The sequence below is a fragment of the Macrotis lagotis genome, chromosome 1 (genome assembly GCF_037893015.1).
Source record: "Macrotis lagotis isolate mMagLag1 chromosome 1, bilby.v1.9.chrom.fasta, whole genome shotgun sequence".
In the NCBI taxonomy this organism is placed as follows: Eukaryota; Metazoa; Chordata; class Mammalia; order Peramelemorphia; family Peramelidae; genus Macrotis; species Macrotis lagotis.
The window spans coordinates 353,072,676-353,090,128 of record NC_133658.1 but is presented as its reverse complement, the minus strand read 5'-3'; positions in this window follow the sequence as shown (position 1 = coordinate 353,090,128).

Here is a 17,453-nt window from a genome sequence, read left to right as displayed (position 1 = left end):
CTTTCCAGTGTGCATAATGGAGCAAATTTTGGGCTTATTTTGAGGGGGAAAAAGCAGAAGGAAGATATCACTCAGAGCAAAGAAAGTTCATTGTAATTCTGTTATTTCTGAATCCTGTCTTCATCCCAACTCCAGTTCATAGTACAAAACTTCGACATTTGCCAACTGGCTGATTTTCCCCTTGGGGGCCCAGCTTTGTGCCTGAGCCTCAATCTCTGGTTTCCATTGGTGACTGCTCAGTCAGCAGAGACAGAGATGTCACTGAACAATTTCCTCCAAGCTGGGCATGCTGGCATCTAAGACCTTGTCACTTTGGAGAAATTGGATTCCAGAGCAGTGCACCGTGACTTGCTTTTCTGAAAGTGTCACTAGTTAGAGAGATCATCTGGAACACCCACATGGAAGCTGCTCTGTGCCTGAATGACTCAGGAAAATGGTCTAAAGAAGCAGCAAAGTGTAGCCATAGTAGCAAGCAAGGGACTTGCAGAGGTCTAGTCCCAAAGTTGACTTTATTGAAATAACTACTTGCCCTCTCTAGGTCTTAGTTTCTTCGGACTAGTCACCAGGGGGCAGGACAGAGCAAGGCTAGGCATCCTTTTATCTCCAAACACTGAAATCAAGCAATGAGTAGCCTGTCTCACTTCACACAGATGGAGAGAACTTCATCTCCCCATCCTAGAACCAACAAAATTATTCTAGAATTTCTAGCAGCCCAAGGTTCCTCTCCAGGGGAAAAGAAGCTGTTTTCCCCACAGCACTTCCATTTTTTTTGACTGTCTCTATAACTGTAGGTCTAAAAGCAAGGATTGTTGCCATTTTGTGTCATTGGCAGTTTGGGGAAGCCTATAAACTCCTCCAAATGATGTTTTAAAATGCATTAAATATGCAGGATTTCAAAAGAAACCAATTGAATTGAAATACTTATAAAAATATTCTTAATAAATAATTCCTAGATCTAGAGGATGTAAGTATTTACATGACCTCCTCCATGACCTGGGGTCTCCACTTATTTACCCATCTTTCACTAAGGATCAATGGCAACTCATTATTTAGATCCCTGAGTAAATTTTAAGTTTCCCCCTTTTTCTCAGTTTCACTCCTTACCTTCATCAACCAAGCCATTTTGGTTGGTGACCATCAAGTTTTAATAGCATTATTACTATAGCAAAGAAATTATTGTAGATAATTAGAACACAGTTTATTTGCAATGCTGGCTGCCTGAGGCTACAGCCAGCAAGAAATTTGAAATGACTTCTCCTCTCTTTACTCCCCCTCCCTTCTCTGGATGGAGGATAAAATTGTAGGCAATAGTAGGAAATTAAATGGAAAATCATTCCACAGCTACATATGGAGAAGGGGAAAGGAAGGTGTCTGAGATCCAATGTAAATAGTTCTGCAGGCCACTTGATGACATCTTAATGGCACCCAATCTCCTCTGGTTTGATAGCCTCAATCCTGTCCAGTCACACTTTGAGTTTCACAATCTCCCCTGGGGTCTTTAGGTGAGGCAATGGTCACATGATTTAACTCTGCTCCCAGTTTGAAAAGGCTATCCCAGTCCTGCATAGATTTTTTAGCATATCCACCATGGCTACATCACCTTCCCTGCTTCAATACCCCTTTGCAGAAGTTCACTTGAATTCAAATAACTGACTCTTGAAATGCCTGCCCATCCAAATATCTTCCAAATGTCCCAGGCTTCCAGGAGTCATATCTGTAAAATTATAAGATTACACAACATGTTTTAAAGAGCCCTTTCCAACTCAGACATTCTGTTTTTTATATTCCAAAGTCCCTTTTAGCTTTCATATTCTATATTCTAAGAATCTTTCTACCTCTTAGTATTCTATGCTGTTCTAAGGTCACTTCAGATTCTGGCATTCTATACTATATGTCTTGAGGTCCCTTCCAGATCCACATTCTATAATCTGTGTACTAAGGCCCCCTTCTGGTTTTCATATTCTACACATTCTAACTAATTCTGACTTTTGGTATTCTAGATTCCTCCCAGTCCTGACTTTCTTTGCTTTAAGGTTTAGCCCTGATATTCTGTATTCTAAGGTCTTTTCTAGACCTTCTATTCCCCAGGTCTTGCTCCCTCTTATGAATTTTCTTATCACTGTCAAGGTCATCACCATCCTCTTGGTCACCTGGACTTGAAACCATGGTGTTATCATTGATTCTTCACTTGAAGTCACCTCACACATCTATTGAGTATACTAAGATTTCTATAACTGAAACAAAGGGCTCCCACTCTGGGGATGGTGAGCCAATCTCATCCTTCAGATCCACTTCCTACTATCACTCTTTTAAAATGAAAATGTGCTTTTTCTTCTTGACACTGCAAATCCCTCTACAAACATCCCTGATCTCATTGCATCCCATCTTCTCCAACAGATTTCCTCCTCTATCATTCTATCTCAGTAATCTTCAGTATCTCTCTACCTAATGTTGCCTGCTGCCTACAAACATGCCCACATTTTCCCCATCTTCAAAAGACCCTCAATTGTTGAAATTGATCTAATCATCCAATCCTACTATCTACAGTTCTATATTTCTCCCCCCTTTCATGGTTAAACCCCTTTAGATAGCTATCTATAATCAGTGTCTCTATTTCCTCTTCACTTTGACTTCTGATTTCATCATTCAACTGAAACTACTTTCCTCATAGTTACCAAAAATCTCAATTGCCAAATCTAATATCCTTTTCTTAATCTTTATTCATTTTTATTTGTCCAAATCTTTGACCATCCCCTTCTCCTTGATATTCTCTTCTCTAGGCTTTCAAGATACTCTTCTCTCTTGTTTCTTCTTTGTCAATCTCCTTCCTGAATCTTAATCTGAGTCATACCTACTCACCATGGGAACCCCTAAAGAGTGAATTCCAAAGCCCTTTATCTTTCCAATCCTATTGGAAATGAAAACTTTATGGTCCCACAAACTCTCATGGATTTAATTGTCATCTCTATGGAAATGATTCTCAGATTTATTTATCTATCCCTAACCTTTTTTTTGACCACTAATTTTGTATCACTATCTACTAGATATCCACAGCTAGAAATCCTGTAAACATCTAAAACTCAACATATCCAAAATAGAAGCCATTACCTTTGCCTTCTTCTGAATTTCCCCATTTACTCTCAAGGGCACTGCCACCTTCCCAGTCACCTGGGCTCCGAATGTTGGTATTATCCTTGACATACTTGACTCCTCACTTGCACTCACCTCACAGATCCTATCAGTTGGCAAGTCTTGTTTCTACCTTCACAAATTCCTTCAGTATGTATCCCCTTCATTCCACTCACACAGCCACCACTTAAGTATACCATCATCTTCCCAACACATGGTCTGTTTCACTTGCATTCTGATTAGTCTCCCTATGAACTTGGATAGACTTTGGGAGATAGTGGAAAATAGAAGGGCTTGGTGTACTATGTTGTTCAGTCATTTCTATAATGCTATAGTTGTTCAGTCATGACTGAATATCTGAACAACAAAATTTTTTGTTTCCCAGCCTCAAGTCTCTTATCTACCCTAATCCATTCTCCATTCAGCTGATCCTGCAACTTAAGTCTGTGACCCTATCAACCCCACCCTTACTAAGTAAATTCCAGTGGCTCTCTATTACCACCATGGTCCAATATCAAACCCTCTATTTGATTTTTTAAATTTATTTAAGACAACGGGGTTCAGTGACTTACCCAAGGTCACACAGATAGGTAATTTTTAAGTGTCTAAGGCTGGACCTGAAAACTCAGGCCCTCCTGACTCCAGGGCACCATCCTCTAGCTGACCCACCTCTGTTTGACTTCCAAAGCACTTCACAATCCCCTTTCCTAGCTTTCCGGTCTTCTTACACTTTCTCCCCTTCCACTTACTCTAAAGAAGTCCATCAAGACTCATCTTGTTTTTCCCCACACATAAAAGTGATCTCCCAACTCCATGTCCTCCAGGCCCAAACTGTTCTCCCTCCTCAGCTGCATTGGTTAAGCCTCCTGGCTTTCAAGAAATCTCAGTTAAAATTCTGCCTTCTTCAAAGAGGCCTTTGCTGTTTCTCCCCAATATTAGAGCTTTCCCTCTGAGATACCCTCCATGTATCCTGTTTATAGCTTTTATGTAGATAGTTGTTTACATGTTATCTCCCCATTAGATTATGGGATCCTTAAAAGCAGAACTATTTGAGAGGTTGTTTCTTATTCCTAGACCTTAGAATGATGTCTTTGCATATACTGTTTAGGCATTTCAGTCATGATTCTTCATGACCCTTCATGACCCCATTTTCTTGGCGAAGATATTACAGTGGTTTGCCATTTCCTTCTCTAGATCATTTTACAGATGAGGAAACTGAGGCAAACAAGGTTAAGGGGCTTGCCTAGGTCACATAGCTAGTAAGTAGCTGAGGTTGGATTTTAAATCTTCCTGACTCCAGGGTTAGTGACCCATCCACTATGCCACCTGGCTGCCCCTCCTAGCACATCAAAGACACATACTAAATGCTGATTGATGATTAATAATGACAATGATCATGTTGATAACAACTAGGAAAATTCTGATAAAGGATCTCTATGATCCAACATTGTCACTATGTGATAACTATAAATATCCAGCCTTCTGCAGACACTTGATATTTCAGACATTGATGCTGCTTTTATAAGATATTTTAGAGCCTGTTTCTGTTCCCTTTCTATTGTACCTGGCTACGCATAAACATGCCTACATTTCCTCACCTTTCAAAGTTCCCCACCTGATTCACTCATCCCCACTAGCTATAGCATTAGGTTGAACACCAAATGTAACCTTGTGATGACTGTCATTTTTCTGAGAGGGTAACAGTGTTAGGATTCCAAAGAAGCATCTCCTCAAACCAAACCAATCCACTCTGAGGTTTGCCTCCTAAGAGGCCATTTTTTTCAGTGAATCAGGAAAAAAATAAAAAGAATAGCAAATGAATCATGAGCATCTTCCTGAAGGCCCTGCCCATCTGTGTGGGCAGCATGGGGACAGATGGCAGGTCTTTGCTGGGCTCATACTCTCAGATCTCCTCAGAGGTCACCTGACTAGTCCAATCTCCCATTCTAAGCACAAGTATCCTTGACAGGGGTCATCGACTCCTCTGCTAGAATACTTCTTGTAATGAGGCACTCATCACTGTTTTGAGACAGAAGTAGAATGGAACTGATAGCAGGCATGTGGCCCTCACAGGGAGCCTTGTCATTTAAATTCTGTATAGATGCCAGCAGCTTCAGACCAGATCAACTCAAGGACCACAGCAGGGTGGGCTAGGGGAATAGCCTTTAACTCTATCAAAAGCAACATGATGTAGTAGAATGAGCCCTAATCTAGGAGTCAACAAACCATAAACTTGCTGAATATCCCTGGGTCCTTAGTTTACTCCTTTGAAAATGAGGAGGGCTGGACAAGATAGCCTCTAAGAACCTCCATTCTTCTGCTCCAGCTCTGATGGGCTATGAAAATCTAGTAACTGTAATATAAGCTTAACTGAGAGTCTTTTCAAAGTGGGGAAATTAAGCAGACATTAAATACCTGATTGCCTAAAGCTTTGGAGTCAGTTTGATTCCCACATTTATCCTCCTTTTGCCAGAATATCTTTGATATTTTGCAGGACTGGCTATGTGGTCTCTAAGCCCCTTCCAGTACTCATACTCTTCATTTTCCAATCACATGGCACAAGATATCATTGAATGGCAGAGCTGGCAGGATCTGCAGAGATCATCCAAGCCACCTCTTTCATTTTACAGATAAGGAAACTGAAGCTATGTGTGGGAGGGCATGACTTAGCCAAGATCACACAACAAGTGAGAGACTGGAAGTCCAAGGGAAAGTCTCAGATAATTTCATTTAATAACAGTCACATGAAATTCTCTTTTCTTCATTTTATAGAAGAGGAAACTGAGACCTGGAAAAGCAAAATGTCCAAGGTTAGCACAGAGTCTAAGTTCATTTAGGAAGTCATTTAGCTAAGAGAAAGCTCTTCCCCTACCCCTCTCAGGACCAGACTTTTTCTGATGGGGGAGCTGAGTCCTTTCCTTTTAATTAGCCAGTCTTTCTTGCTGCTGCTTCAAGTGTGTGGAATGATTCTCTCAGTTCCCATCTCATCTGCAACATCAGGGGGCTGATAGGGCCTGGAAACCTGAGTGGGGACTTGGGAGCTGTTACCAGATGCAATTGCTCACCGAACTACAGAAGCACCAGGAGCCCCAAGAGAAACCTTGCATCTGAGGAACCAAATCATATGCTGAAGGAGAGAGCTGCCTGGCTTCCTAATGCAATTATGTGATGTTTGCCCCCTGCCTGCCTCTCCTAGACACTCCTCACTGGGGCAATAGGAAAACTTAAGTATCATTGGTTTTAAGCCTAGGCCCCAAGGCTCTGGTGAATGAGATAGTTCCATCTGGAGTAGATCTTACTGGAAAAAGAAAGGCAGAGAACTAAGTGATGGAAGGAGACTGTATCCAGTGCCAGAAACTAACTGGATGACTTCAAGCAAATCCCTTCCTTCTCTGATCCTCAGTTTCCCCATCTATGTCATGAGGGAGTTGGATGGTCAACATGGTGTAGGGGGTGAATAATAACTGGATCTGGTGTCAGACAAACTGACTTTAAGTATGGGTTTTGTTGCTTTGTGGGTATCTCTGAGAATGTGATCTCTCTGGGGCTCAGGTTCTTTATCTATAAAATATAAGGTTTGAGCTAGGTGATCTTTGTAGTCACTCCTACTTTTTTTTTTTTTTTAGGGTTTTTGCAAGGCAAATGGGGTTAAGTGGCTTGCCCAAGGCCACACAGCTAGGTACTTAATAAGTGTCTGAGATTGGATTTGAACCCAGGTACTCCTGACTCCAAGGCTGGTGCTTTATCCACTATGCCACCTAGCCTCCCCTATCACTCCTACTTTTTAAATTTATTTTTAATTTATGTAATAACACAAGCAATTCCATAATAGAGTATACTTTAAAAAAAAATGATTACACATGAAACTGCAAATCTATTACATATAACTTGCTGTTCTTTTTTAAAAAATATATAGCCATCGGGGTGGCTAGGTGGCATAGTGGATAAAGCACCAGCTCTGGAGTCAGGAGTTCCTGGGTTCAAATCCGGTCTCAGACACTTAATAATTACCTAGCTGTGTGGCCTTGGGCAAGCCACTTAACTCCATTTGCCTTACAAAAAAACCTAAAAAACAAAACAAATATATAGCCATCATATAAATTTCTTTTTTCTTTTCTTTTTCCTTCCCTCCCCCCCCCACTCTAGAGAGATGGTGACCATTAGTTACAAATAGGCATATATTTGTAAAAATACTTCATCAGTTCTTTCTCTAGATGGAGATAGCATCTTTCTTCCTATGTCCTTTATGGTTAATTTGGGCATAATGCTTAAAATGATATTCTCAAAGTCACTTAAAGTTTTAGTTCTAGAGTCCTATATGAGCCTAAGCTTTAAGATTCCTTCCAGTTCTAAATTCTATGATTTGACTTTTCCTGACTCTCCCATGGGGCCCCAGCACTCAGAATGGAAACTAGAGTTAGACAAATGGACATCCGGCTGGACACAGTCTGGGGGCAGGGGCAACATAAGGGACATGTTTTAATATGAGCTTTTCATAAATATACAGTTTTTTAATCCCATCAGATCCTGCTCACTGTGGTATATTCTTACCTGTGCTGAGTAAAGATGCCTATGATACAGAAAAGATCCTTAGTCTCCTTGTGGCAGTAATTAAATATGAAGGAAGAGGGAGAGATTTTGGCAGAGATGGGGATAGGAGCTGACTTCTGCTCCCAACCTCTGTCTCTGTGAAGAACACCTTAGACTGGAACAACAAAAGGAGGAGGGAGAAGAAGACAAGCAGTGGACCTTGTGGGCATTGTCATGTTAACCTTCCCTCAGGGAGTCCAAATGTGAAAAGGAAGGAGGACACAGAGGATTGGGTGGGCTGCTGGAATTCCAAATCACAGAAGCTGATGAAGCAAGGAGGACAAAGTGTGGCTTAGTTATAGGAAAAGTATATACACACATACATATCTATATGTCTGGATCTATATATGTTTATAAATGTATACATATGCATGGATGTCTATGCATATGTACATTATACACATAGATCTGTATATATCTATATCTCTGTATATCTGTATAATATCTCTATATCTATATTTCTTATCTCCCAATCTCTATGTGTATATATGTATATAATGCGCATATGTATATTTACACATACCCTGGATATATCTATGTATCTGGATCTCTCCATTACTTTATATGCATACATACACACATATATTCCCTTCTAGTATCCCATTTCTTTGGTCCCAAGATGCTGAGCTACGAGCTGGTATTCAAAAAATATTCCCAACTAGTCAGACTGAGATCCCTGTGGGTATCATACAGGACAAAGATACTTCAAAAAAAAAACAGCCAGCATGTGAGAGGGTCCATGGTACAGTGGGAAAAGTACTGACTCTGGAGTCAGAAGACCAGGGTTCAAATCTCTTTTTTTTTGAAACATACCCCTTGTGTGATCTTGAGCAAGCCTCAACTTCTCTGGGCCTCAGTTTTCCTCTTCTGTTAAAAAAAAAAAAGGTGGGTGATCTGGAATTACTCCTAGATTTATGATTTTGTATCCATGTTGTGGTTAAATCAGAGAGATAAAACAATGTGAACTCACTAGTGTCAGAGAATGAACTTAAATGGCATCTAAGGCTCTGTCCACTGCCCCTTAGTTATATCACATACTCATTCCATTCAAGGACACTATTTGTGCATCACTTGGACCTGCCCAGGGTCACAAAAACAGAGATGCTGGAAGTGAGTTTTTATAATACCCAATTAGACCCAAGAAGTTCAGAAAACCTTCTGCTCTGCTCCAGCTTGCTACAATAGAAATTACAGGTTTGTTCTCCAGGCCTCAACCAGAGTGCCCTTGATAAGACAATTCATCAGTTAAGTACCTTGAGAAAAAATACCTTGATTGGCTTGTAAAAGCACATCTCAGGTCAGAATAACCTCAGCTCATTTTGTTTTTTGATATAATTAAATCTTCAGTAGGCAATGTGAAATATAAGCATTGGTGAGGACATCTAGACCCACCAGTTGATGGGCTCCAGGGTAAGTGACTTTCTAATGCAAACATCCTCTTTGTTTTTGGATAAGGTCAGAACAGAATCTTCTCCAAGACATTATCCAGAGATGATGAGAACAAACAGTAGCCCTGGACAAAATAAGACATTTGGGGGATATTTGTGAACCTTTTCCTGCTTTTCTGATCTTCCAGGACCCAGTGATGAAGGAAGAAAATTAAGAAATAGAATGAGAGTCTGGAGGAACTGAATTCAAATATGACCTCAAACAATGGACTAGCTGTGTGACCTGGGGCAAGTCACTTAATCCTAATTGCCTCTAAAAAGAAGAAAGAAAGGAGGGGGAGGGAAAGGGAGGGGGGGGAGGGGGAGGGGAGGGGAAGGGAGAGGGAGAGGAGAATATGAAATATTGGATATACCAGATTCTTTGCTCAACAGAGAGCCAAAAACATCCTTATGAGGCAGTCTATTAATACAATGGATAGCACTCTTGGCCAGGAGTAAGAAAAACCTGAGTTCAAATCTAGTCTTTGACACTTACCGGGCAAGTCATTAGCCTCCCTGTGTCTTAATTTCCTCACCCTGTGAAATGGGAATAATAATAACACTGCTTCCCTTGCCTGAGAAACTTCTATGGTTCCCTATTGCCTGTAGGATAAAATTCAAGCTCCTCTTTCAGCATTTAAAGTGCTTTGCAATCTGGACCCAAGCTGTCCAGATAAATTACACATTACTCTCATTCATTCCTTCTATGCTCCCGCCAAATTGCTCTGCTTGCTCTTCTCTGCATACAACGTTCAATTTCCTGGAATACTCTGTCTCCTCATCTCCACCTCCTGGAATCCCTATCTCCTTCCAAGACTTGGCTCCAAGGCTATCTCCTACAAGCAACCTCTCCTGATGATCCCTCTTTCTATACCCCTACCAAAATTACTTTGCATTTATTTTGTCTAAATATTACATTTGAGAAGAATTATGGAATGAACAGAGAGCTACTCTCAAGAGTTAAAGAGCCCTGGTCTCAAATCCTATTTCTGAAACATAATATGGCTGTGTGATCCTGAGCAAGTCTCCATCCTTTTTAGTGCTCCCAGACAACTCTCTTAGACTAAAACCTGCAGACTAACTGCTATTCTGCTTTGGGAGAGAGAGAACTTACTCATTGGAAATTTAACACATCAATGAAATCACAGGTTTTATAAATTATATATAATATATTTGCACATGTGTATTGCATATATGCACACATATTACATATGTGTACATATCTATATTATAAACTATTTAATTATTTATGTACCTGCCACACACTCTTCCATCTCATTGTAACCTCACTGAATATAGAAATTGTCTCATTTTTATCTTTTGTGTACTAACACCAAAAACAGTGTCTGGCATAGTTAACCAAGAACACTTATTGAACTGATTAGCTCTGAATTACAGATGAGTAAACAGACTCAGAAAAGTTTTGTCACTTGCCTCGAACCACACAGTTATTAAGCATCTGAATTCATCTCTTAACTCAAGGTACAGTGCTATGATGATCATTTCCAACTAGAGTTGTCAGAAAAGATTTCAAAAAGAATGTGGTACAATGTTGTAGGTAGAAATTATAACAGAGTGGGGAACAACGAGATCAAAGACAAAAAGGTCAAAAAGAGAGGAGAATGTTCAAGAGAATGGTAAAAAGTCAACTTTGATTGTAGTATAAAGTATCATAGCAATAACAATGAGTTCATAGTTGACTATAAAAATAATAATAGTTGATAGTAATGATAATGATGGTAGCATTTGTATGCTAGTTTGAGGTTTGGAAAATGCTTTATTTATATGTTCTCATTGAGTCCTCACAACTCTGAGAGATAGGTTCTAATTTTACAGATGTAGAAATTGAGGCACAGTATAATTAAGTGACTTGCCCAGGATCAAACAGATAGCAAGTGTCTGAGGCAGGACTCAAACTCAGATTCTTTTGACTTCAAATCCACAGACTATTCTTTGGCTTCTTAACAAGGCAGTTAGGCAATACAGTGCTCTTTCTTTCATCTTTCCTTTCCCTTCTTTCTGTTTAATAAAACCTGGCAAGATACCTTGGGAATTAAAGCAGCCCCAAATCACTCTGGCTTTCAGTGACTGGTCAACAATAGGTTCCAGGCCAACCCCCCTTGGTTATTGTTTGGGACCTGACTGGCTTCAAGTAAATGTAAATAGCAATGGTTTTTGTTTGGTCAGAAACCTTGTGTTTTTTTTTTTACTTCACAAAAGAGATCGTTCTTTGCTTCATTTCTTTCTAATCTGCCATAATCACTGAATGATCATTGTCTCAATCAAACTGAGACCTGTTAAAGACCTTAGTTTAAAATTTCTAGTCATCCTGCTTCAAAATGATTCTGGAGGAGAAAGTGAGGCTGGTGACTTTGCACAGCACCCCCCCTTACTCAAATCCAATTCACTTGTATGTCATGGCATCACCTCCCTTATGTTATGGTCTTCTTGGAGAATGAAGGACAAACAACAAGAAAGAACATATAGATAAAATTGAGCATTTTGACACTGAAACAGAAAGGTAAGCAGGAATCAGACTATGCACATGATCTTGTGTGCAGAGATTATTCATGTTTGGTTAGGAATCTGCAGAGCCTAGAGTATAGCAGCCATTTAATAAATCACTGTTGGATTGCATCTATTCAGCAGATAGCATGGAGCCATCAAAAGCTTTGGACAGCGGAGTGAAATGATCAGAACCATGCACCAAGAAGATTAATCTGGCGGCCTGTAAAGTGTGATATTGGAAAGAAGGCCATGAGACCCGGATGAAGGCTATTACTTTAGTCTAGATGATAAATAATAAGGGCTCAAGCTAGAAGAGGCTCAATCAGCATAGAGAAGAGAAAACAGATGTACAAAATCTTGGGATGGACTAATTGAAGGATGTGAGAGAGAGGGAAAGGTCAAAGATAACCCCAGACTTACAAGTTTGGATTACTTGGAAAGTAGTGGTTTTGTTACAGACAAGTAAATCAGAAAGAGAAGGAAGATTTGAGTGACACAAGGGTATTCCTCTTGCAAATCCTTCAACAATTCCTTATTTCTAACCAAATAAAACTTATATAAGGAAAAATGTGTTCTTGTATTTTTATTTTCCTTAATTTGTTGTAGCCAATTAAGAAGTGAATCTTCCCTGCTCCATGGACAAGCCCCTTATTTGTGCCCTTGTATCCCATGCTCTGTTTTTCTTCCACAGATCATTTTGGCTAGTCTTTCTAATTTCTAACAACTCTCTGCCTGTTGGCTCATTTGCTTCTGACTACAAGTACACACAGGTCTCTCCCATGCAAAAGAACAAAAAAACCAAATCTCTCATTTTACCCTACCATTCCTTCAAGCTTTCAAGCCACTATACTATATCTCTCCCACTTTTTCTCAGTCACCCCCCAAAATTGTCTACATTTCTTGCTTCCATTGCTCCTTCTCTCTCTCCACAACCACTTGCAATTTGATCTCCAACCTCATAACTCAATTAAAAGTTCCCTCTCCAAAGTTACTAATGATCTCTGAAAAACCTTGTTTAAAATCCACATCCTCCTTACATATCTCTGAAACATATGACATTGTAGACCATTTTCCTCCTGAATAGGTTCTCTTCTCTCATTTCCCTTGATAATGTTCTCTCTAGGTTCTCCTCTTACACATCTGATCACTCCTGAGTCTCATTTGTTGGTTCATTGAGCATATCCTACTCCCTCCCTATGGATATATACCAAAGATTAGTCTTATGTATAATCATTTTCATTCCCTACACTATTGGTGACCTCATCAACTACTATGTATTCAATTATCACCTCTATGCAGATGACTCCCTATCTCTGTATCCAACCCAAGTCTCTTCTGAGGTACAGTCTCAAGTTGCACATGCCTATTGGATATTTATAACTATCTATATCATAACTATCTCAAACAGAACACATCTTTTCACCCAAATCCACCACTCCTCAAAAGTTCCCTTTTTTATGTCAGGGTTCTCACCATCCTGCCATTCTCCCAGATTTTTAATTTCATAGTCATCCTCAATTTCTCATTCTCTGTTATTCCTATATTCAACTAGTTGCCACATCAGATTGGTTCTATATAAACAACTCATTTTTCACTCATTCCTTATTCTCCAGCTACACCAAACCATTCTAACTCAGACCTTCATCATCTTTAGATTGGACTATTTGAATGATGTCTGAATTGGTTTCATTGACTTAAGTCTCTCCTTACTCCAATCCACTCAACTGTCAATGTGATTTTCCTGCAGTGTGAATCTGAACATGTTGCTTCTTGGTTCAAAAACCCCATTAGCTTCCTAGTGCTTCTAAGACTAAATATAGACTCCATTGCTCAGTATATAAAACCTGTCACTAATTGACTCAACTCATCTTTCTAGGTTTGTAGTGGGTTGTTTTTTTGGTTGCTTCTCATACTCATTTCATCTCCTCTCTCTGGGTCTTTGCATTGACAGTGCCCTCCCCCAACCTCACCATCCCCTCACTAAGAATGTACTTCCTTGCTCACCTCCATCCATTTCAACCCCTAGTTTTCTTTAAAACTCAGCTCAATTGTCACTTCTTATGTAAGGCTTTTTTTGGGGGGGGGATTTCCCCCACCCTAGTCCTCCCCACACTCCCTGAAGAAAGTACCTTGTCAATCCAATTGGAAATTTATTTTATGTATCATTTACATATGCAAAGGAAGCAGAGTAGAATGGATATAGAACCAGTGTGAAAATCAGGAAGGACTAGGTTTGGGTCCTTGTCCCAATGTGTGATCCTGGGCAAATCACTTATTATCTCAATGTCTTAAGTAGCTCTGCAAGAGTATAAGTTGCAGAAAGGATGAAGATATGAAGTAATAGAGAATCTCCTTACTCAACAATTACCTGAAATGATGAAATCACAGCTCTAGTTCCATACCCTATACAATATATGTATATTATATAACACATAGCATACATACATGTACACATACATTCATTCATGTTTATTATGTACATCATATGAACATGAAACAAAATGAAAATTTGTTCTATAAACATACATACATATATATATATATACTTTATAAAATATATGTATATGTGCTTACATGTGTACATACTGTCTCTTTTAAAACAATGCAAGCTCTTTGAGGGCAAGAATTGTTTCATTTTTACATCATATTCCCAGTGTTTAACACATTGTCTAGCAAATGTTGATTAGGTGATTTATTGACAGAATAGAAAAAATATCTTTCCCCTTCTTCAATTAGACTGATTTCATTGTGGTTCTTTGAAATCCCTTAGTAGAGGGAAATCATAAGTACTTTCATAGTGAACACCATGGAGAAAGGAGTGGGGAAGAAAAGGAGAAGAAGTGGGGTGATAAAAAGAAATGGAAGGAGAAACAAAGAGAAAAAGAAACAGAGAAAAAGAAGATAGAGAAAGAGAAGACAGAGAAAGGGAAGGGTGGAGGAGAGATGGGAGAGAGGATCATTTGAGACAAACTGAGGAGATAGTTGTTTCAGCTCAACCTGCCTCACCAAGCTAATCAGCTATTCCTCTATTCTCCAGCTTTCTGTTTTCTTCAGATTTAAAGATGTATAGTTTTATTGGCATCCCTGCTTTCCCATGGCAAGGATGTTTATGAAGAAGGGTTATTTATTTGGATCACCTCTTTCTGTTTCAGTGTGGACTTACAAACATCTGTTCCTTTTCTACTTAAGTCCAATGTATAATTTGCTCACAGAGCAGAACTGATTCTCCTTTAAGGAGAAAAAAATTTACCTTCTTAGGGAAAGAGGGAACATTCAGTGGGGGTGTGTCAGGGGGAGAGAGGGAATACTCTATGGCTAGGATTCTACTAGAATCTGATGTCTGATGTAAAAGCTGATTGCATATTTGGTTAAAGCTAAATTCCTTTCATCTTATTTTGATCTTTATAAATTTTTGTTGAAAAATTTTTAACTGAAATAGTCTGATTTTCTTCATGTCCATGGACTTCATCTTCATTCAATTCAATTCAGTCACTGAACTGAATAGATATTGGTTAGAACATTTATTGAATAACTTACATGCAAAACAGAGAAACAGGTATAAAACCTTAGAGCCAGAAAGACCTGCATTCAGCACTTGTCATGAACAAATCCTGGTTGTATAATCTCCTAAGCAAGACACTTAACTTATTATATTCCCAGGCACCTTTCTAAGTCTATCAGATAGAGAAGCTTTGCCAGTCAATATGGACCCCAGAAATATATTGCCTCCTTACCCTCAATCTATCTCTTTTGTCAGCCCAATGGATGGGCATTACACAATCACAAAATATTAAGAGCTGGAAGGGGCTTCAGACATCATTAGTTCCAAATCTTAGTATAGCTTTAGGTTTAGATCTCCCCCTCCCTAGAACCAAAAATTGTGATGCATGCTTTACTAGGTGCTGGAAATACAAAAAAAAAAAAAAAATACAGCAATATCCTCTAGTAGCTTACATTTTACATTCTAGGGGGAAAATGAAAGAAATATAGCCAAGGATGAGCTGATAAATGTTTGATAACCAGCTCCCCAGAAGAAAAAAAAAGTACTTTCACGTTTAATCTATGACATTAACATTTTCTCCAGTTCAATCAACAAAAAAAAACATCAAGTTTTGATTTGAAGCACTTACTAAAGTATAATTGTTCATGCTGAAAATTTAACAATCAGCTGGCTAAACATACTAGAAAGCACTGCACTCTACCAAATCCAGCATTCATACAGATAAGAAAATGCCAGATAATTGTAGAATAATTAGGGCAATTAGGAAAGAGAAAAGATAGCAGAATGCTAAAAGAATAAAATGAAGAGAAGCTCATTCATAGGTGTTTCCCAATGGTACCCTATACAAGGAGGATGCATTAAGAATTCTGAGTGGCTCTGCTGTAAGTAAAGGTGTGGTAACTAAAGTTTCTCTGAAGTTAGTTCTTTTAAACTTTTTTTCTCAAGAATGCAAAGATGGTCCCTCTCAAGGGCAGACTTGGAATCACCCCAATACCCTCTCAGAGTGACCAGTTCTGCCATCCTTCCTTGTCTATTCAGTCAAGCCAAGTTAAACATACAATATGCCCCTCGGGGCCATCATCTCCTACAAAATAGGGATAGAAGAAGTTTGACTAAACAACCTCAAATGTCCTTTCCAGTTCTAAATCTTTGAATTTTAGAATAATTATGCTATAGATTTCAGCAAGTCTCAGGTATCCTGTGTAAGCTGTGTGCTGATATTAGGACAGATGAACTTAGATGAAAAGAAAAGGACTAGAGAAATAGATGGCCCCCACTGAAATGGAGGTGAAATCTAGATCAGTGATGTCAGGAGGAGAGAATGGAAAATTAAAAGTGGACAGGGAAGGACAAATTTTACTTGCTTTCCAAATGTGCCATGAGAAATATGTCACCTGAAATACCTCTCCTGGAAGGAAGATGGTGTGGCATAGTGTAAAGCATATGATCCATTAGAAGCAAGCTTGTGATCTATGAGTGAGTTTTGCCCATTGGGATATAACATCTTCATTATCCAATAAGGAGTAGTGGCAAGAACACTAGGCTTAGAGTCAGAAGGCCTGAGTCTAAGTCCCCAACTCAGTCATTTACTACATGTATGACCTCCAGAAGACCTCCTGCCATTCTCTGGGTCTGTGCTTCATCATTGCTGAAATGAGGATATTGGAACTAATGATGTCTGAAGCCCCTTTCAGTTCTTAATATTCTGTGATTGTGTAATATCCATCCATTGGGCTGACAAAAAAGATAGATTGAGGGCAAGGAGGCAATATATTTCTGAGGTCCATAAAAAAAACCTTAAAAAGCTTCCTACTGCCTGGATACCACAGAAACACATACATTACTTTTAGGCAATGCTTTTGCATAGATTGCTTCAAAAAAATCAGAGCTAACATTCCTTCAGACATGACCATTAAATCAGCAGTGATGTATTGGCTTGATTTTTATGAAATTGCCTCAGAAATGCTAAATATCTTCCTGCTCAATAACTCATTGCCTCCTAGACTCAAAGAAACTTAGAGCTGGAAGGGACTTCAAAACTCTAGTAGTACCTCCTTTCCTGTGCAGGCCCAGTCTCCCCAAATGAAGATGTAAAACCCTGTCAGTGATTCCAAAGATCACACAGCACTTGATTTTTCTGGCTAAGATATAAAGTCAGCCCAAATTTTACAGTGGTCTTATATCAATTTTATAAATCAAATCAATTGCATCCAACTATATTTTCTTTCATTGTATTGAAGGGGACAGAAAATCTCCAGAGTACCCTCCTCATCTATTCCCTGACATCTTCTCCTTTC